The following is a 20,265-nucleotide window of genomic DNA, read 5'->3' as shown; positions in this document are numbered from 1 at the left end:
TCGCTGTCTCCGTGGCTTGGAGTGGGCGTTGCTCCGTGGGGACTGAGATTTGGGACTGTGGACAGTGCAGAGAAGGCATGGGGCACAGCTGACCACAGGGGTCACTGCTGAGTCCTCTCTGAGGCTGCGGAGCTGGTGGTGTTTGGACGAGAGAGCCCCCTGCTGTACCCCAGGAAGGCTGTTCTGTGGCTGGTGGGTACTGGTCAGCTTGGCTGGGGTCCTGGAACCGGGGACCCTTCTTCTGCCCTGAAGAACCGTCATCCTGTCACTGTCGCAGGCACAGGTTAATGACTGGTCTGTGTTTGTCCACCATGGTCCTGGGCAACAGGCTCAGTGCCCAGGAAGACATCATGGCTCCTGGCTTTGAGGTCCTGAAATGTAATGTGGAAGGTTGACAGCAGCTTGGCTTTTAGGAGCTCTTGCTCTGTGCCAGCCACTGGGCCAAGCGCTTCGCACGCTGGTCTCCTTGAAGCCCCACACCAGCCTCTGGGGCAGGTTTGGTTATCATCTCCATTTTATGGCTGAAGCAGCTGAGGCACAGAGAGCTTGGGTGATTTGCCTGGGGTCACAGAGCAAGGAAGGAGAAGTGACTGCAATCCCAGGACTCTGGGGAAGTGGGGGCACCAGGAGCAGCAGGGGAGGACTGGAGACCCCCGCTGCTACTTTTGGATTCATTGGCCTTTTGAATGATTTCTGTACTTATCGATGGAATGTGCATACAGGGCAGATGTCATCTCTCACCTGGGGTCTCTGCCCAAGCACCTGACACCGGCTGGGTGCCCGTTTCTTTGTTCACTCACCCATTCATTCATTTATTCATTCACTCACTCAATAACCATGGACTAAATACTGGCCAATGAGCAGGCGCTGTGCTAAGAACACCAGGCGCTGTGCTAAGAACACCAGGCAGCTCTCCCTGCCAGAGCAGGGCTGAGGATCCTTTTAATCTCCTAGGCCAACCCTGATTGATTGGTAGTGTCTGCCTGGAACCCTGGGTTGGAAGGGATTTGGTGTGTGCTCCAGTTGATTAGTGATGTCTGCCAAGGGCTCAGCTGGGAGCCTTTACGGCAAACCTGCTGGGTAGCTGCCCCTGGGATGAGGATGGAGTGTCTGTTCAGCGCTTTGGACATCTGGGCTGGTTCAGCAGACAGAGTGGGTCTGGAGGTCAGGAGAAACGGGTTCTAGCCCCACATTGGCCTATTATCCTCAGGTAATGCGCATCGCCTCTCTTGGGCCTCAGTTTGCTCATGTGTCACCTTCCTCCAGGAGGCACTGTGAGCATCAGTTGACCGGAAAGTGCTTTGAAGAGTTGAGGGGATGAGTACTGAACCGGGAAACTGCCCCCCTACCCCTCTCTTTTCCTTTCTCAAAATCCTGTCAGAAGCAGAGCATGCTGGGCAGGCCAGAGTTAATCCTGGGTCGGCCCTGGGTGTGTGTGTGTGTGTGTGTGTGTGTGTGTGTGTGTGTGTGTGTGTGTGTATGGCTCAGAGGTTCCTGGCTCAGAGTTGTTTTTATATAACTCACTTAGTACAGACCTTTGTCCCCTCACCGGCCTCAGCTGGGAGTTTCTAAGGAGTGAGAAGCTCCTTGGATCTTAGGAACTGAATCTGAGTTGTTTTGTTTTTTTTCATTTGAGTAGTGGGAGCTGGCGTATGTGCCACCTGCCACCTCCACCTCCCTACTCAGGGAATAAAACTATAGACCATGGTGCCAGGCACAGAACTATGTTTGATATGGATTTTTTCATTAATCCTCATGACAATCTAATGAAGTGAGTAGCACAATAATCCCCATTTCACAGTTGAGGAAACTGAGGCCCAGAGAACTGAAGTTCTGGGGCCACACATCTCGTGGCTGCTGCTGGTCCGTGGGTACCAGACTCTGATCTGAACTAGAGAAAGTCTGTCTCATCTATTCTTGACCAGCTGTGCCTCATCCTTGGTCTTTTGTCCATTCATCCCTTTACTCATGTGTTCACTTCATCCTTTTGTTTCTGCACAAGGAACTGTGCGCTTACTGTGTGCCAGGCTCTGCATCAGCTCCTGGAGCCAGGACAACGCCACTCTCAAGGACCTCACTTACATTCCAGACCAGACAGGAAGCAAGCAAGAAATAAGTAAGCAGATAAATAAACAAGACTGCAATGAGGGTGATAAAGAAGTAAACAGGGCTTTGTGATGGGGACTTGTGGCAGGGGAGTGACCAGCCTCGAAGGCACACTGGTGAGAGGGTCCCAAGCTCCCAACTCTCCCCTGGCCCCCCACCCCCGGCCTTCCACAGGCCCAAGTCCCTGCTTTGCTGGCCCGAACTCTCCAGCAATCTGTTCTGAGCTCAGGCTGTACTCCTGTCCCTCCTACTCCCTACAACTGGTGAATTTTTAATGCTGCTGACACGGAACAAAGCAGAGTTTTTGGTTTTGTTTTGAGAGCATTTCTCAAAAAACAAACCCATTTCTCAAGCGCATGTGTGCACGCGTGTGTATGTGTGTGCACGTGTGCGTATGTGTGCCTGTGTGTGTGTGTGTGTGTGTGTGTGTGTGTAGAGTGAGAAAGAGAAAGCCCAGTGAGTACCGATCATCTGTCCTCAATTCATCTCCTGAGTTCCTTTTTATTTAAAAATTGTTTAAAACGTGGGGCTAAGCAGGATCTCAGTTTGGGACTTTGTGCTGGTGAAAGGGCACCTGGGGGGGCCCTCGACGTCCACGTCCTAAGCAAACCCACCTAGTTCCTGGGGGACCCAGGCCCCATCATTACGTTTGTCATACAGATGAGGAAACCGAGGTGCAGAAGCAAGAAGTATCTGTGCAGGTCCTCCCGCTAATGAGTGGTGGAGAGGGAGGCAGGAGTCACATGGCTCCACACTGCCTGCCCCATCACACACTCACACACACGTGCACTCACACACACACACACACACACACACACACACACACACACGCACTCAAGGCTAAGTGAGTTACCTAGTCACAGCTCTGGCCTCAGGAGGGGTGGAAATGAGGGAAGGAGCCCAGCCTGTGACCTCAAAGGGGCTGGGATTAATCTGGCCAAGAGGGAGAAGGGGGAGAGAGACTTACAGGTTGGAGAGTGAACCCTTGTGGTTTGTGCTGGGGGGTCAAAACCTTTCCCCAGAACTGACCCCAGGATGTAGCAAAGTGGGTCTCTGCCTTGTGTCCCTGGTGGTGGCTCCCAGTGCTCTCCCCTTAGCCTATTTGTTGAGCACTTACCGTGTATTAGCCACCAAGTTCTTGACATGAATCATCTTGTTGGATCCTCATGATAGAATCTATGACTTGGACCTAGAGTCTGTCATACAGAGTGAAGTAAGTCAGAAAGAGAAAAACAAATACCGTATGCTAACACACATATATGGAATCTAAGAGAAAAAAAAAAGGTCATGAAGAACCTAGGGGTAAGACGGGAATAGAGACGCAGACCTACTAGAGAATGGACTTGAGGATATGGGGAGGGGGAAGGGTAAGCTGTGACGAAGTGAGAGAGTGGCATGGACATATAGACACTACCAAATGTAAAACAGATAGCTAGTGGGAAGCAGCAGCATAGCACAGGGAGATCGGCTCGGTGCTTTGTGACCACCTAGAGGGGTGGGATAGGGAGGGTGGGAGGGAGGGAGACGCAAGAGGGAAGAGATATGGGAACATATGTATATGTATAACTGATTCACTTTGTTGTAAAGCAGAAACGAACACACCATTGTAAAGCAATTATACTCCAGTAAAGATGTTTAAAAATAAGTATATATATATATATATATATATATATATATATAATTGAAAAAAAAAAAGAAGAATCTATGACTGAAGTACTTTTATTATCATGCCCACTTCACAGACGAGGATGCTGAGGCTCAGAGAGGTGAACTGACTGGAATCTAGACAGACTGGCCTGCCTCTGCACCTGGCTCTTTTAACCCTGACACCTGGGGAAGCAGATGGCAGGAAGAAGAAGGTGGTCTCCAGGACTCTGAGAGCTGAGGCTGGTGAATATCCTTGTGAACTTGTGAACCTTTGACGTTGTTCTGGTTCATCTTTTCAGCCTGATCTCGCTGGTTCATACTGCTCAGGGTTGGGAGGTGGCTTTGCCCCATCACTGATCCTCTGGGGACAGCAATGGCCCCAGCCTAGAGCCTCATCTCCCCTTTGTGCTGCCTCTTCGTAGCAGGGTCTTTCCTCAGTGCCTGGTTTTCCTCCTTGGCAGTGAGGAGATCATTAGTCCCATTCATTTCTCATTCATTAGAAAGTGGGAATGATTTTCATAAAGGTCTGGGTGAGTTGGGCTATGCTCTGCTACAGTAACAAATAATTCGTGAAATCTTAGGAACTTGACCCAGTAAAAGTTTCTTTCTTTCTTTCTCAGTCCAATGGATCAGACAGCTTTCCTCCAGCCTCCTCCCATTGTCAGTTCCACCATCCCATATTTTTTTGCTTTCAGCCTTGCACACAGGGGAGGTGGGAACCAGTATGTGGGTGATGCTGCAGCATGTCTTATGGTGAAGTCTAAATTTGCATTCTTCCCTCCCATTGGCCAGAATGGAGTCACATGGCACCACCTACCTGCAAGGGAGGCTGGGAAGTGTAGTCCTCAGTTGCACACAGGAGGTAGATGGCCCGGTTCAGTGAATACACAGCTTTGTCACTGACATGCAGGCCTTGAAGAAAGCAAAAGCGGAGCTTCACCAATGTGTGGACCACAAAAATAAACTAAAAGGCTCTTAGCTGGGGACAGGGTAGGGAGGGCTTCTTATCACATGGCTACCAAGAAAAGTTTATTTTTTTTACCATGTCTGTGGGTCTTCCCTCCTAGACTGTAAACTCCCTGTGGGCAGAGTCCACAAGCAACTCTCTGTGCTTGATACCTTATTTAGTCCCTAGCCAATAATAGATGCCCAATTTCTATCTGTTCAATGAACAAACATTATCTGTGCGAAAGGATATTGGTGAACAACTATTTTACCTTTCCATGTATCAGATGTGGACAATTTTTTTTTTTTTTTTTTTTTTTTTTTTTGCGGTACGCGGGCCTCTCACCGTCGCGGCGCACAGGCTCCGGACGCGCAGGCTCAGCGGCCATGGCTCACGGGCCCAGCCGCTCCACGGCACGTGGGATCCTCCCGGACCGGGGCACGAACCCACATCCCCTGCATCGGCAGGCGGACTCTCAACCACTGCGCCACCAGGGAAGCCCATGGACAAAAATATTTTTTAACATCAGTCTAGAATGGAAGTCCCTTTTGAAAAAAAAAAAAGTTTTAACCAGTCTTGTCCTTTCTTAGTGGTGAACACAGTTTTTTACCAACAAGTGTCATTCATTGCTGATTTGTTCTTTGATTCTTTGATGACTGGAGGGAGAGATTGATTCACTCTTTCAACAGATATTTGTGGAGTGTCTGCTATGTGCTAAACCCTTTTAGGAGATTAGGGAGTGGGAAAGGACAGTCATTCTCCAGTGGATGCAATATACTCGGAGATGAGGCTATTCCAAGGTAATGAAATCAGACACCATTTAATTCTTTGGAACCGTGGCTTGATTTCTCACCTGTAGTAGCAAACACTGAATTTAATGTATTCTAAGGCACCTACTCCCCGCCCTGCCCTTCCCCCCGCCCCCATCTAATACCTCTGAAATTGTGTTGTGTCTTACCATTGATAACATCTTAGATTTGACAACGTCTGGATATTTTACTCATTGGACTAATTAACATTTATAAGGCACATCATGCAACACACCGAATCACCCCACATTTAGTGACTAGTTCTGTTCCCATGTTGTTAAAGGCAGCCCATTTGGTACCTTCAGAGTCATGGAGAAGGGATGGAACCCTTCATTTATTGACAACTGAGTACATCTGAGGCACAGCACTCGCTGGTTCACAGCACAGGACTGTCAAACACCCCGTCAGGTAGCTGGTTGCATCATCCCCAATTTACAGATGAAGAGGCCAAAGCTTTTCTAGAATCCCTCACTGGAAGCGCTGGGGTTCCAACCTGGTGCTGTTCTATCCCATGTTCCGCCACTCTGTGCAGACGCCTAGCTGAGATGTAGTCATCAGGCCCATTTCCCAGATGAGGGTACTGAGGTGTACAGAGCTCACCTGATTTGCTTAAATTTACAGAGTCGGAAAGTGGCACAGATGGGGTCTGAACTCAAGTCTTTTCCAGAACCCAAATGCTTCACAACTCTACTCTCCTGCCTTTGGCTTCTTCTTTCTTCCTTTGAAAAGGAGGCTGGACTGACTGGGGAATCATCCTGAGACTGGACCTTGAAACGAGTCTGTTTGAGCCCCTCTGTCTCCAGGGGTCTGCATGAGGCTGTTCACCAGGCCAGTCCTGGCCCAGAGGGACTCGAGGTACTGACGAAGACGAAAAGGCAGCTGGGAAATTGGCGATGGCAGCCGGCCTTGCTGACAGCTCCGGAGCGGCCTGGATAAAGGGAGGTGATCCCTGTAGTGGCCATTTTAGTGGGACTTAAGCAGTTTTGGAAATTTGATGGATGACAAGTGTATAACACTGATAGTGGGCTTTGCGGTGAGGTTCCTGACACAGGTTTCAATTCTTCTCCATCCAGGAACAGACCTGGGGTTTGAGTGGCACTGGCTCCCCCCCCCGCACCCCGCGCCGCCCCCCGACTCCAGGACTGGCCACCCCATCCCTCTCCTGGGCATCAGGGGGACATGACCCGAGTCAAAGTCAACCAGTGGAGGGTTCGGGTACTGTTAGGTTAGAGCAAAGCTCAGGACTTTTGTGGCTATGAGGTGGGAATTTCTGTCAACCGCATTTTACAGACAGGAAAGATGAGGCTCAGAAAGTAGAATAGATTGGATTATTGTTCAGCAATTCTTCACTCCCCTTCTTCTTGAGGCAGAATAGATTTTCCTGTCCCACTGATTTTGGCATTGGCCACGTGACTTACTTTGGCCAACAGACTGTTAGTGGAAGAGACAGGATGCCTCTTGAGAGGAAGCCTTAGGAGACATCACATGCTTCTGCCCTATGTCTTGCATATTTGTGTCCTGTCACAGCAGAATATATCCCATTTGGATTCTGATACCAAAATAATGTGAAGACACACGGGGCACACTTGAGCCCAAGTCACAGCCTGGAGTCAAGTTCAACTGACCTACAGCCTGAAACAGAACTACCTAGTTGAGTCCAGCCTAGATCAACCAGTTGCTGTCAACCTACAGACCAATGAGAATAAATGTGTAGGAGGTCTCTGAGAGTTTGAGGTTGTTTGTTAAACAGCATCATTATGGCAAAAGCTGACTACTCCATAAGTGTTAAGTGATTCTATGAAGGTCACACAGCTAATGAACTGAAGAGCCAGAGTCTAGAATTTTGGCCTCCCTATCCACTGCTTAACTGGAGTTTTCAGGTAAAGGAGCCAGTAATGAGAACAGAACTGGGACTGAGGATTCTCTGTAGGCATTACAGACTTCCTCTATCTTGCTTTCTTTATCTGTCTACTGGAAATAGCAAACCCAGTGTATATTTATGCATCTCTGCTACTCCTGTGATTTCATTACCATATATCTCAAGTTCGGAGAATGAGAGTTTGGGGAAAGAAAACTGTGTATTAGCAATCTTTTTTTGGTATGAACTTCAAGGAACCTTGGCAAGACAACTAGATAGATGTTTCTCCCCTTACTGAGGGCTGTTTGATGGGTAAGCCAACTTTCTGTTAAAAGAATCTCTTTCTTAGGGACTTAATATCCTTTAGGTATATTTATGGATATGAATTTTCCTTTGAGTATTGCTTTGGCTGCATCCTATAAGTTTTAGTATTCAACGCTCTCATTTTATTTAATGTCCAAATAGTATGAAACATCTAAGTAGGCTATAATTTCCTTTTGAATTCCCTCTTTATCTCAAGAGTTATTTGGAAAAGAGTTTTCAAATTTCTACCAAGTTAGATTAAAAGAACCCTCTCTAGCTATTAATTTAAAATTTTTATTTCACTGTGTTGAGAATGTGTTTTACTTTGGAATTTGTTGAAATGTCTTTGTGCCTGAATACCATGATTATTATTTAAATGTTCTGTGGGATTATTATTTTCAAGAGTACAAGTTTTCGATAGCTCCAAGTACCTGCGAATACTTGCACTTGAGGTAAAAGCAATCAAACACCTCATCCCACCCCCCCTCCTTGGTATCATATACACGTGACTGAAAATTAGGGCGCATTTGTTTTAAGAGAAAACTCCCCAAGGTCCAGCCCAGCCAGGGGTCTGTTCTGTTGGTGACTTTGGGCTCCATCTCTTCCTCTGAAGAGATGGGTTTTGTTGGTTGGCTCCTGCAGTGTTTGTCATGACAAACATGAATGAATCCTGCAAAGAGGGGGTCCAAGTGGAAGAAGCAGTTAATTAATATTTGACTCCTGCTGGGCATATGTAGGGGTGGGTAGAAGAGGCTGATTTTTGGTTTTCTAGTTTATTCACTTTTCTGCTTTCCCTTCTGCTAGTTACTGCATTAGGCTCTCCTCTTTGTTGATAAAATTTGCGTTTTAAGAATGATCTGGGAGGTACTGAATAACTATTTGGTCACAGTGAATTTTTCACAAATTAATAATGCTCCAGCTTCTTGCACAGATTCTGGGCCATCTCCTGGGCTCTAGTGGAGGTCTGGGCCATTGCTTCATTGCTGTGGCCGGTTACTAGCTGAGTGTGTGGAATACCAGTCACCATTATTTACTTGCAGGGCTCTTCCCCCTTGCTAAACACTCCTGTGCACCATCTTACCATCTTCATAGTTATGCTATGGGGGTGGGACATATACTCTTCCATTTTCCAGATAAGGAAACTGAGACTTGAGCAGGTTAAGTCAGTGCTTCTCAAACCTGGCTGTGCCTCAGAACCACCGGAGGGCTTGTTAATTATGCAGAAGCTTGGGAGGGAGAGTGTCATCACACTGACTCTTACTGAGTCTAACCACCCCAGACTGCCCTCTGGTCTCAGCTGCCAGCCAGCACTTCCTGCCTCCCAGGGGCAGCTGGGGATTCTCTGGTGGGGGTGGGGGATGCGATGGGTTCCAGAGGTGAGAGAGGTAGGAAAAGGTGAGAGCCCTTTGGGAGGAAGCCGCCTTGTATGCCAGGCTGTGACTGGGCGAAAATTCCTGCCCTCACTCCCTGCCCACCCCAAGATATCTGGGACCCAGCTGGACCTCATCCAACCTCTCTCCGTCCCCTGAGTCCCAGCCTGTGCTAAGGCCTGAGGAAGACACTGAGGAGCACATCGTCTGATGGGGGAGACAGTCATGGGTGGGCTGCCTTCGCAGTCAGCCCTCCCCCACACTCAGAGAACACAGTGGAGCAAGTGTCCAGCCCTCCTGTGGTTCTGCAGGCCTGGAACACAATCCCTTCCTTGCTCCCACCCCTTCAAAGTGTCCCTTTCTTTTTTTTTCTTTTTTTTTTTTTTTTGCGGTACGCGGACCTCTCACTGTTGTGGCCTCTCGTGTTGCGGAGCACAGGCTCCGGACGTGCAGGCTCAGTGGCCATGGCTCACGGGCCCAGCCACTGCGTGGCATGTGGGATCTTCCCGGACCGGGGCACGAACCCGTGTCCCCTGCATCGGCAGGCGGACTCTCAACCACTGCGCCACCAGGGAAGCCCCAAGATGTCCCTTTCTAATGTCACTTCCTCCAGGAAGCCTTCCTTGATGTCCCCATCAGAACTATTCACTTCTCTTTGTCCCTGTGGCTCTGAGCATCTCTGCTTAGCAAACATCCCACAGGTTGGGTTCACACTGATGTCTGTCTCTCCTTCTATCCTTCACCTACCCTCGATGGCCAGCTCCTCCTGGGAGGAGGCACCTGCTTTGGAGGTAGAAAGACCTGGGGTCCGGTCCTGGGACTGCCTATTGAATTTTTCCTTGGGAAAAATGATGTCACCTCTTATAGGTTCCATCCCTCTGTCCCCATAACTGGGGATTACAGTTATGTCTGGCCTCATCCCTTCGGCTCACGAGCCCTGGCTCTGCCACATGCTCACCCTGTAAAGTAGGCCCTGCTATTTAACCCTTGAACCTCAGTTTCCTCATTTGTTAAATAGGGATAATAAGAGCACCCAGTTCGTGGGGTGGAGTGAAGATTCAGAGAGATGACACATGGCCGGCGGTGTCTGGCACAGGTGGTAAGCTTGGTCAAGGCCAGCCCTTCGCGGATAATAACCAAACCCAGCAGCTTCTTCCTTTGTCGTCCCCTCTGTGGAATCTGGCTTGAAGGTGAGAGGAGCCCCCTTCCTCCCTCACCAGAAAGTAAAGAAGGAAGAACCACAGAGGCCAATGCCTGTGAATCTGGCTGCTCCCCTTGCATACCCATCAAAGTCCACACATGAATTTTTCAGATAGGAAAACTGAGGCCCAGACTGGGGAAGGAACTTGCTCAGGGTCACACAGCATGGCCCAGGGAGGGCTGGTCAGGAATGCAGGTCTCCTAACTGACTAGATTGTCCACCACTCTTCCTTTTGGGGTTGAGTTTGCAGTTTAGGTCCTACAGTCTCAGGGCTGGTCTGCCCCCTCCATCCATTCACTTCATCATTCACTTATGTTTATTAAGCAGTTGCTCTGTGCTGGCCTTTCTGCTGAGCACCGTGAGGTCTCCGAGGTGGCCTGTTGATGAGGCAGGATTTACAGTCACCTGCAAGTCACAGAAACCTGAGCAAGATGGCTTAAACACAGAACCCAGATAGTCCTGGGAGAGGCAATCAGAGCTGGGCAGCCTCTCGGGATGTCCTCTGGCTTCCTGCTCCACTATCCCTAGCATGTGGCTTTCATCCTTATGGCACAAAATGGCTGCTTCACCTCCAGGTATCACGATAGCATTCCAGGCAGGAAAATTAGGGTGAAGATCGGGGAAAAGTAAAGGGCACAGGATAAAAGGCTCCTGCCAGTGAATTCCTGTTTTTATCAGTGAAACAAACGATTTCCTGGGTGTTCCCAGCATGAGACTCCTAATTCCATTTCATTGGCCAGAATTGGGTCAAGCAGCCCAGCTAGCTGCAATGGAGTCTGGGAAGTGAATATTTTATCTGAGCATATTTATTCACTTCAAACCAAGGTTCTGTTAGGAGGGGAGATGGAGCTGAAATAGACACCCAGCTGGCCAGTAGTATTCTTACCCACCCGACAGGGTCTCTGCCCTCAAGGAGTCCACGTTTGGGGGCCACGTAGATTTGGACCTTTTCACTGTAGTTGGAAGTAGCAAGCAGCTGGCGTGTGCTCAGGGGAGACCCTCAGTTCTCTTTTACTGTCCTCGGAGGCAGTGTCCTCTGCCCAGCTCAGTGCCTACTGCACAGTAGGGACTCGGTCAATATCTGTTGGGGAAACAGGGGAGGAGGTTCTAGAAAGCGGTACTTCCAGGGCTTTTACCACGAGCCAGTTTAACTTCCGCAGTGGTTTCGGTGATGTTTTCTGGGCTTTTAGTTTGGGCCTTCACTAAATGCCTCCTCCAGAGATGAGACGGTGCGGGGTGTGGAGGTGGGGGTGGCTGAGACCAGGCCCTCCCTCGGGGAGAGGGCCCACTTCTGTGGTAGGCTTCAGTGATGCTCAGGCCTTAGTTCCCTCCATGGAGACCTATGCCCTACCTCTGCCACGCCCTGGAACCAGGGAGGGAGGAAGCTACCCCCTTCACTGAGAACAACGCCGACCCCCAAGTGCCAGGTGCTTCTCACGCATCTTCCACAGATGGCTCACGACCACCCCCGAGAGAGGACGTGCCCACCCGGCCCTGCTCTACAGAGGGGGAAACAGAGTCTCAGCCACTTGCCCGAGGCCTCCAGGCTTGTAGGTGCCGCTGTGGGATTTGAACCCAGGTTGTCCAGTCCCAAAGCAGCCACCATCTGTACCGACAGCCGACGCCACCTCTTCTAGATTAGGAGGCGCTGGTCCTCTGCTCGCTGCGGATGGGCTGTGGCTGGGAGTGGGGGTGGGAGGCGGGAAACTCCCCGGCGGTGGGAAGGCAGATGTGGGTCAGGAGGGAGAGGCAGGAAGAGGTGCCAGGGTGCTGGGGGCGATGCTCCAGCAGCTACTCCCCCGTGTGTGGGGTCGTCGGACCCTGGGCAGGGGACAGAAGCCTGGTGGCAGCGCCCTGAGCCTGGCACCCCTCGGCTCTCCTGGTTCTCGGAGTTGACGCTGGGCCCAGCGCTCGGCTGCTGCTCGCCAGAGGCAGCGTTTCTCTCCTTCCTTCTTCCTTTTCTCTGAGACACACTGATCTTGGCTGTGGCGCTACATTCGCTCTATGGGAAAAACTTGTTTTCGTCGGTAAACTCTGGCGCTATGATTCAGAAGACACCCAGGGAGCAGCCTCCTGGTGTCAAGGGGCTGCTCAGCTAATGAGCTAATGTTTATAAAGTGCTTTGAAGGCGAAAAATTCCATGTGAGGGGCCGAGGGTTTGTGCTGTTATTTGGGGGAGAGGGTGAGGAAGGAGGATGGGGCGGAGGGAAGGGGCAAAATATTGGCTGAGAAACAGCCCAGAGCCCCTTGGGCTGTGCAGGCAGGCTGGCTTTGCTCGGCTATGGTGCAGGCGCCTGTCTAGGCCGGAGCCACAGCTGCCCCTTTGTTCAGAGCAGGGCAAATCTGAACTGGCTGCACTGCTTTGATTTAGTTTTTCTTGTGGCAGGGGGTGGGGTAGATGGGACTTCAGTGGTCCCTGCCCTCAAGACCCAGCCCTTTTAGGCTGGGACAGTGAACCAAGCCGTCAAAATAGCCCCTTGCCCAGCTGGCGCACAGTCAGCAAGTAGCTCCTCTCATTCATTCGTTACTCATTCACTCATTCAACAATCACTTTTACCTGTGCCAGGCACTAGCCACGGAATGAAAGACAGAGCAGACAGTCCCTGCCCTCTTAGAGTTTATGTCCTGGAGGGGGAGATGACATCTAACAGAGCCAGATGTCAACTGCCCTGCAGTTATGAGTGTGAAAGGGCAGAGGAATAGAGACATGGCAAGTCATGGGTGTGGGAACCAGACCTGTCCCAGCCCAAATACAGGAGTACCAAGAAGGCTTTCCTGGGAGGGGTGGCTCAAAGAAAGAGTGGACATTTCCAGTTCCCAAGCAAAGTGGGAGACAGAGAGAGCATGTCAGACAGGGCAGCAGCGTTTAATTAACAGATTGATGAATTAATCCAACAAACCCTTAGTAAATGCCTACTATGTACCGTGCACTGGGGATACAGAGGCGAGTAATACAGGTGTAAATCCTGACAACCCCCCTCCCACGAAGCTCACATTCTGTATAATAAGCAAATGAAGAAATAAGTTGAAAGACAGACTATCAGCTATCAATAAGGAATGGTGGTAAAATTAAGCAAGGTCATATGGTAGAGGGGAGGCTCTGGCGAGGCTCCCCCAGATTGTGCAGTGGACCAGGAGGGCCTTTCTGAGGAGGTAGCATTTAAGCTGAGGCCTGGATGATGGAAGGAACCAGCCACGAGTAGATGTGGGCAGTGCAAAGGCCCTGAGGCAGGAATGAGCTCAGTGTGGTCAAAGAACCAAAAGAGGCCAGTATAGAGGCTGGAGTACAGTGAACCCCCAGGAGAGCAATAAGATGAGCTCAGCAGGGGCCATTCATGCAGGGTCTCGTATCATCAGCATCGTGTTTAGGTCAAATAAAGAAACTCTATTACAGCAGCTTAAACAGATAGGGGATTCTGACTTAGACAACAAGCTGGGGGTGAGCAGTCAGGCAGGGTTTGGCATAGAGGTTTATAGATGCCACCAGGCACCCTGGCTCTTTCTGTCTTCCTTTTCACTATCCTCAGCAGGGAGGCCTTGAACTCACATTGGTGCCTCATGGTCACAATATGGCTGCCGAACCTCTGGGCCTCATGTCTGTGTTTCAGGCAGGAAGAAGGGGAAAAAGCTAAAAGCCGAAGAGCAAAGGGTGCAAAGGCCTTTTCCCTGCCAGACTCCATCTCTTTATTCAGAAAGGGAATTACTCCCCAGGGACTTCTGTTCTATCTCATTAGCTAGAACTGGGTTACATGGTCATCTCAGACTGCAAGAGAGGCTGGGAAAATGGAGTTTTACAATTTTGCTCATCTCTACAGTAGAAGATGGAAAGGGAGAGGGATTTTTGTAATGCCCTTCGGGTTGCCGACCCATAGCTTTGGCCAAGGGCCTTCCTTCCCTTGGAGGGAAGGTTTTGGTGAATTCTGGGGCAAGGAGTGAGCTGGGGTCAGACTATGGACTTTGGATTTCATCTGGAGGGCCACAGGGAGCCACGGATGAGTTTTCAGGACGAGTGACATGGTTGTATTTGCACTGAAGCTCTGCTATTTAAGCTGAGCACCTGTGATGTGTCGCTGAGGGAGACACATTCCATGCTCACCTTGAAGACTTGACGGGGGAGTCCTCAGGGCTCAGATTAAACTCGAACCCTTAGAGAAGGGCCTCCAGCTCCCAGCTCTCTCCTATGTGCACCTCCCGCACGGGCAGCTGTCCCCCAGTCGGCACCCAATGGCGGTCCACAGATGGTTCCTGGCTGTCCCACAGCATTGCAGTGGGGCACAGAATGGAAAGTGACTCACACCGGCACCTCTCCTACTTGTAAAACGCTGGTTTCAGATCCATCATCTTTGGTTTTTCTGCTAGAACTACCCCCACGAGGTGGGTGCACTGTGCCCTCCTTTCATTGATGGGGAAACAGGCTCAGGGAGGTGAAAACCTTCGCTGAGTAAGGGCTGGGCTCTGCCACATTGAGGGAGGATGCTGGGCATGAGATGTTTTTGCCGCTGGGCGAGACGTGTGTGTGTGTGTGTGTGTGTGTGTGTGTGTGTGTGTGTGTGTGTGTGTGTGTGTTGGGGGGTGGGGCATCTAGAAGACAGAAGACCCAGGCCCTGTCCTTGGGGAGTTTAACATCTGGGGTCGCCTCCTTGTACCAACTTCCTCTGACTTGCTGTGTGACTTAGGGCAAGTCCCCAAATCTCTCTGGGCAAATTTCTTCTTGGGCATAATGAAGGGATTTGCAGGAACGGTTCTGGATTTTCCCACCCCACCCATCAAATTCACTCTTTGAATTTCAAAGATTCCAGTCCATTGCTGTCCACACTCTGTTTGCGTCTGTCTTTAGCTCAGAAAATATTCATCGTCACCTTCCCTGTCCCCTCTGCTCTTAGAGCCTCATACTGTACTCTTTTGGACCCAGCACAAATAATTAAGTCTGCGATTAAATGTCCCATATCTGTCTCCCTGCCTGGACTGTGTGCCAGCAAAGACGGGGACCATGTCTGTCTTTATCTCTGTCTTCCAAGAGATGAGCTCAGGGCCTGGCACAAAGTAGCTGCTCACGGAATAGAGTAGTTGTTGTGATGACGTTGATGACGATGAGCGCGCTGGTGATGATCATGAAGAAGATGAAGAAGAAGTGATGCTGGCAGAGACCGCCGCTGCAGTGAAGGGAGGCCCAGCCAGGCCTGCAGCGTCCTCAGCCCCTCCCTACTAGCGGGATGCGGAGGCTCAGCATTTCCCTGAGAGACCGCCCAGACGCCTCTTTCCCCAGGCCGCGCCCCTCTGGGGAGAACTACAGTCCCCAGAAGGCCGTGAGGGGTGGTGCCGCCGGCGCTCGCTCCTCCCGGACACGCCGTGGAGCGCGGCATCATGGGAGTTGTAGTTCATCCTCGTGGCCCTGGTTGCTTCGCCGCTGGCGCTGACGTGAGCGGAGCAGGCGGTCACCCGCAGGGCTCGCGGTTGGCGGGGGAGCGCAGGCCACTTTCCCCGGTGGAGGGCACACCCGTAGAAGGCCCTTTGAATTAACCCTCACGACACTGAGGACCCCTGGATAGCTCGGTCGCGTTATCCCGGGAGCCCTTTAAGGGGCGGGGCCGGGCGCCTGCCCCATCCCTGACTCACCAACCCTCCTCTCACAAACATCAGCCCCCAGCGGCATGCGATCCGGAGCTTTAAAACCCGTGATCTCACTGAAACCTTTCCAGTCTCCATTGGCCAAGCGTTGTCAACTGTGTATCTGGTCCTTTGGGCTCAGGGTGGGGCGTGAGAGGGGGATCACAGGCATTCAACCATCAATAACACATAAGATGACACCACCTGAGTCGTGGGGAGGGCGGCCCAGGGCCCTGAAAGAGACCCTAGCTACGGGCAAAGGGGTAAAGCTTCCGGAGGGCAGTGATATTCAGACTGGGCCGGGGTTGGCCAGATTAGGAGCAGGGAAAGGTGTTCCGGTTGGAGGGAACAGCATGAGGGAGAGCTCTGCGGCTGGAGGGGACTTGGGGCTAAGAGGCCAGTGTGAGGGGTGGGGAGTCCAGTGGGGGCATCTGAAGGACCTGGAATCATGGTGAGGCGTGTTCATTTGATCTCACATGGATGTGTGGTTCTCAGGCAGGACAGCCGGCCTAAGGGGTCAGTGGCAGAGCCTGGACCCAGCCCAGGGACCCTGTCTCTAGGTCCTGACTTGCTCCAGGGCAGGGTTGCAGCCAGAGCTGGTCCGGTGCTGTCCTGGAGCTGTTCCAGGAGGCACCAGGGAGATGGGGGAGCTGTGGGTTGGCTGCGGGGCAGGTTCAGCGTCCCTGTTCCTGGGAGGGGAAACTGAGACTTTGGGCAAACTTCTGCTGAATGAGCTTCTGTGTGAGATCCAAGAAAAGCCTTCTCCTCCTCAGACTTTCCAACTGTCAGGAGCCAGCCTTGGGAAATAGGGGAGGGTCATTTTCACACCCTCTCCCCATCCCAGATGTGGTAGAAGCAGAACGGATTCAGGCCAGATGTTGGGGATCCATAGGCCCAGCAAGTTGCATGGGGGTGGAGGGGGCCATGTTTGGAGTTCTGCTGTTTGAAAATGAGCCCTAACGGGGTTGCTGCTCTGGTTTTCTCTGCTTTGACACTGTGGCCAAGAGACCCTGAGGATGCGCTTTGGGGCTCTGCTCACATCTAAAGAGAGAGGCAGGAAGCCCGGGCCTCAATTATGACAGCACCTGGGTTTTGCTTCCAAGGTAACCTTGGCAAATTGTTCTCAGCCTACTCTGTGTCCCCTGTGCCTGGAACCCAGGCTCCGTATCTGGCACCTTGGGCTCGTGGACTGCTGGGAAGTGTTCTAGATACGTGAGAAAGCCTAGTAGGAACAAAGCCCCTGTGACCCCATCAGAAACGTTGGGTGCCTGTGCTCTGGGTGAGGATGGGACCATCTCAGTGTGGCTGCGTCCCCCAGATCAGAGGCCTGGCTGGCTGTGGTTTGTCTTTGATTAATAAAAAATGGGGAAGCAAATCAATGACCCCTTCACAAATGCAATTCAGACAGTAGGAAAAAAATCTCTCTTGAGGCTTGGGGGCCTCTTCTTCCTGAAAAGATTGGAGCACACAGAAAGTGTTGGCCTGAGATTCCCCCCCACCCCCCAAAATCCCGGTGGGAACTGCACATTTACGCTCGAACAGGGGAGGGGACTCTGAATATTTCAGTTAAAAACTGAGGATATGTGGGGCCATGGGGAGGGGCTGGGAAGAACAAGGGGGCCGTTTGTCCCTGAGGTCCCTTCCCCAGTGGGACCCTTGGGAACTGTCTCTACCTGGCTCCTCACCCTCTTGATGGGGATATTCTGGAAACCACAGGGTTTCCCCAGGTGCCTGCTAGTCTGGCTGAATCAGAATCTCCCCGGAGGCTGGCTAAATGCAGATTCCCGGGCCCCTCCCATCCTGAGATCCTGATGCAGAGAGTCCGAGGAGGGGCCAGGAATAAGGTTTTGTAAGCAGCTCCCAAGGCATTGGTGGTGGGCATCCGAGTGTGGAGACGCTGCTCTGGAGTGAAAGGCGGCAGCGAAGCATGGAGGGCACAGCTCTGGGGTCACTGCAATCCCAGCCCAGTGCTTGCTGTGTAACACCGGGCAGGGGACGTCCTCCTCTGGACCTCGAGTCCTTGTCTGTGAATGGTGATAAGATGGTGTGCAGCAGCTTCCCGGGGCCGCACGGGGCGTGCATAATGTTGTGATTGTGATTGTTGTCCTTGGGAGGGAGGAAGAGGAGGCGACAGCTTTTGAATTTACTGACGTCTAAATGACTCCAGTTCTTCTCGCCTGGAGTGCACGCTGTGGGGCGCGGTGCCCTTCCCTTGTGTGCTGAGGGGAGCCACCCTCTAGATCAGGGCCAGTCGGAGCTGGAGATCCACGGGCCTCCTCATACCAGGTCTGGGTGTGGCCTGGTGGGGCCAGGCAGGTGAGCCTGTGGGAGGAGGGTCTTGGGACGCCGGGTCAAGGTGAGTGCAATGACCCTGCTCCGTTTCTCCTGGGGACAGCCCCTCCTGACCACCCAGGCGGAGGGGCTGGCTCCCTCCTCGGTCACCTCCTTCGGGCCATCTGTTCGGCTCTGGTGGCCGCACGGCGAGGCTCCTAGTGATATGTTTACTTGTCCGTTTCCTCTTTGGGACTGTCTTCTTCCTCTGTCTTCTCTTTACACTTGGGCCAAAGCTAGACCCAGCCTGTAGATCCGCCACTCAGAGCGAGAGGGGAACATGGGATGTGGCTCTTGTTTTTACCTGCCTCCTGCTCCACGCCCACCCTTGGTTCCCTGGTTCCCTCCATCGGTCGGTCGGGGACGAGACTGTGACCCTGGCCTGGCCATCCCCCTGGCTAGAGGGCTTGGTGGTTGTCATCATGTGACCCAAGGCAGGCCAAGGAGATGTAGTCCTGGGACAAGGGCTCAGATAAGGGGGAAAGTGAAGCTCTTTTCTGAGGGCAGTCAGGGCTGGTAGGGTATAAGGTAAAAGGTCAGCCACGTGGACAGCCTGGGCGAAGATGAAGCCAACATAGTAGAGAACCACTGCTGAGAGATGGAGTGAGACAGAGAAAAAGAGATGACATTGTTTGAACACCTGGATCCAGCTTTGCCTGAAGCAGTCCTGCCTTCTGGCTTACAGAAGATTGAGTTGGGTTTCTGTACTTGCAACTAGTTCTGACTGATACAGAAAGCTTGTTTCACCATTCTTCTGTCCATCTGTCCACCCAGCCAGCCCACATTTACTGAACCCCTGCTCCACGCCAGCCCCTATGCTGGAACCTCAGCCCTCACAGACTCAAGGGGGAAGTGACAAGGTGACACAAGCTTCTTACCTCATGGGAAACTAGGAGCTGCCACAGAGGTCAGCCCTGGAGGCTGTGGGCGTGAGAGTCTCTGTGTTGTGGGGAGGGGGAATCCGGGCAGGCTTTGTGGAGGAGGTGACCTTTGGGCTGGGCTTTGAGGCACAGGCAGGATTTCACTGGTTTGAGAATCAGCGAGGGGACCTTTCAGAGCAGAAGGAGTCACGAAAAGCAGGTAGAAAAGACCAGGAACACTTGAACCCTGCTGCCCTGGGTGGGGGGGTTGAGACGTTGTGAACTGCTGGGACATATGTAATAGCAGTACTGCTGCTGCTGATCAGTACCCAACATTTGTTGAGCAAGCACCGTGGTAGCTCTTGCTGTTTATTTTCTCATCGATTCTCTCCGCCTCCCTGTAGGGGAAGCATGTGCATTATCTCCATTTTAGAGGCGAGGAGACTGAAGCCCAGAGAAGTGACGACCTTCTCAAAGTTTTGCAGAGTCTAAGTGTGCCAAGCAGTCTCTCTGATTTCCATCCCAAGTTCTTAACCGCTCAGGCCCACGTGGACTCTTTGCAGCTCTGCATTTTTAGCCACGTCTTCCTAAATGCCTTGGCAGGAGGTTGGGGTGGAGGCCAAAGGAGCAGCCCTGGCCATTTCTGGAGTTTCCAGTGCTGGGGGGTGAGTGGGAGGGGGCTTGCCCTGTAGGCAGGTTCCCAAGATGGCGCTGGAGACTCTCGCTCTGATTGCTGTGGGACCCTCCAACCCGTCCGCCCTCCTCCAGACTGACCCCTCCCATTTCCCATCTTTGCCGCAGCAACCAGAGTGGTGGAACTTTTGAGGGTGTATATGCTCAGTTCTCTCTCTGTTGCGGAACAGTCTTCAATGGCTCCCTATTGCCCCTGGGTAAAATCCAGACCCTTTCCCTTTGCCTACAGGCTCTTCAGTCCCTGGCCCTGCCCACTGCTCAGCTGCTTTTATGGAGCCCAGAGTCACACTGAACCACGGCCCCCCTCCCCTCTGAGCTGCAGGAGGCACACTGCCTTTCCACCTTCCAGAGTCAGCCCAGGTGTGCCTTCTGGCCCAGGTATCCCCTTTCAGTGGGGCTTGGGGTCCTCTTTGGACCCGTACTTCCCCCATCACAGCACTTTCTTTGCCACACTGCCATTGGGTGTGTGTCTGGCTTTCCAATTGAAGACTGCAAACCCCTTGAGAGCAGAAATCAGGAGCCCGGCCACCTCCA

General features: G+C 51.9%; 1 long non-coding RNA gene across 2 annotated transcripts; it reads left to right on the top strand.

Moving 5' to 3' along the window:
- The first annotated feature begins 1,029 nt into the window (after positions 1-1,029).
- On the top strand, positions 1,030-8,043 carry LOC136794708 (uncharacterized). Of its 2 annotated transcripts, none has more exons than XR_010841836.1 (3): positions 1,030-1,210; positions 3,849-3,996; positions 6,130-8,043. It is a non-coding gene; the product is annotated as an uncharacterized lncRNA (long non-coding RNA). The 2 variants fall into 2 exon arrangements; XR_010841835.1 differs by having other exon boundaries at positions 1,043-1,210; positions 5,081-8,042.
- Positions 8,044-20,265: the final 12,222 nt, after the last annotated feature.

Source organism: Kogia breviceps, chromosome 8, assembly GCF_026419965.1.
Source record: "Kogia breviceps isolate mKogBre1 chromosome 8, mKogBre1 haplotype 1, whole genome shotgun sequence".
NCBI classification, from domain to species: domain Eukaryota; kingdom Metazoa; phylum Chordata; class Mammalia; order Artiodactyla; family Physeteridae; genus Kogia; species Kogia breviceps.
The sequence above is the reverse complement of the archived record's forward strand: the minus strand, read 5'-3'. Positions and strand labels throughout refer to the sequence as shown.